Genomic DNA, 1,881 nt, shown 5'->3' with positions numbered 1-1,881 from the left:
TGTTGATGAGACCCACATTTTCTTTCAAAGTGTGAATCCACGCAAGGTGGTTCATGTTAATGAAACGTCAGTGAAATTAAAGCCCAAATTGTTTGTTCCAATACAACCAATTTGCAACAATGTGAACACAAACGTGGTTCAAGATACATATCATAGACCAAAGTATATGAAACCTGTGACATATTCACAAGCATCTAAACCACATTTAGATTCTGTTAAGATTAAACCTTTGTAGAAATGAAAGAGGTGCACAAGATTGAGGCTTAGGCTGCCTTTTTGGTCTAATCATGTTTCTTGTATGTGAAGAGTTTATCCAAGACAATATCAGGTGAAAATTGGATCATGGATAGTGAATGCTCTCGTCACATCACCGGCAATACTGATCTACTAACCAATGTGAAAAATATACAAGGGGGTTATGTAGTGTTTGCGGGTAATTATGGGGCATGGTTACGAAGGAAGGATATGTATCAAACGGTAGTATTACATTTGAGAAAGTTAAATATTGTGAAAGATGGATCACAATTTGTTGAGTGATTCTTAAATTTGTGACAAAAAGTATACCACTGTGTTCACCGACAAGGAGTGCAAAATACACAAACCAGGATATGTAATTCCAGAAGACATGGTTGTTATGCGGTCTCCTCGATCGAATGATATTTATGTATTGAATATGAGTACTAAGGTAACGACTTCTACATTTGTTGAAACATGTTTTGTCTCTAAGGTAATTGAGAAAGACTCGATTTTGTGGTATAGGTGTATGGGTCATATTCATGTCAGAAAGATAAACTATTTGATGGCAAATTATTTGGTAGATGGGGTTTCCCTAAAGAATTTCAAGTTGACCGATCACTGTGTTGCATGCAAGAAAGGCAAACAAAATAAGAAGTCGCACCCAACGAAGTTATTTAATTCTGTGAATCATGCGAATATTGTTGAATATTGGTACCGTTTAGTTGTAACCAACAACTATTCTAGGTACACGTGGGTGTTATTTATGAGTTCTAAAGATCAGACACCGTTTCTTGTCAATAACTTAATCACAAAGATCGAATCACTTTACAAACACAAGGTGAGACGGAGTGACCATGGTACGGAGTTCAGAAATACTATATTGCACTTTTCTGCATTCAAAATAGGTTCCATCAGGAATAGTGATCCTTACGTACCTCAACAGAACGATGTTGCTGAAAGGAAGAACCAAACATCGATTGAAGTAACAAGAACAATGCTTGCAGATTCAAAGCTTCCTGTTCAATTTTGGAATTAGACTATGAATACTGCTTGCTACACCCTTAATCATGTTCTGACTATTAAGAAGCTGCAAAAAGACGAGTTACGAGCTTCTTAATAACCGTAAACCTAACTTAAAGTTCTTAGAACCTTTCGGGTGTCCTTGTACGATGTTAAAATTCCAGGAGAAGGCTGTTGAGGGTTACTTTTTGGGCTAAACATCGCCTAACAAACCTGTTTTTAACTTCTATTCTGGTTGTGTTGAATAATGGTACCATGTTGACTTCCAAAGCTACACAACACCTCCTGTTGGCAATGGTCCTTATTGGATGTTCGATTATGAGAGTTTATTTAATTCGTTTACTCCCATAATTGATCTCCCTGATTAAGACTTGGTGCGTGCGTACTTAAAAGATCAATTATTTTCCACACCAAGGACTTATAACTATAATAACGAAGTGAATGATGTTCATCTTGAAACATCTGATATAATTTATGTATCATAAGATGAGTGTCATTTCGTTGATATTCTTCAGTACCGTTTATTGATAATCATGAGGTCGGGTAATCATCTCATGATGCTGAAGACAATCTTGTGAAATACACTTGTTTTCTTTCTCAAATGGAACCTAGAAGTGTTTGTAT

The sequence above is a fragment of the Bidens hawaiensis genome, unplaced genomic scaffold, assembly GCF_021521415.1.
Source record: "Bidens hawaiensis isolate Kalapana, Puna unplaced genomic scaffold, B.hawaiensis_p1.1 tig00029549_1, whole genome shotgun sequence".
Classification (NCBI taxonomy): domain Eukaryota; kingdom Viridiplantae; phylum Streptophyta; class Magnoliopsida; order Asterales; family Asteraceae; genus Bidens; species Bidens hawaiensis.
Note: the sequence above shows the minus strand (reverse complement) of the source record.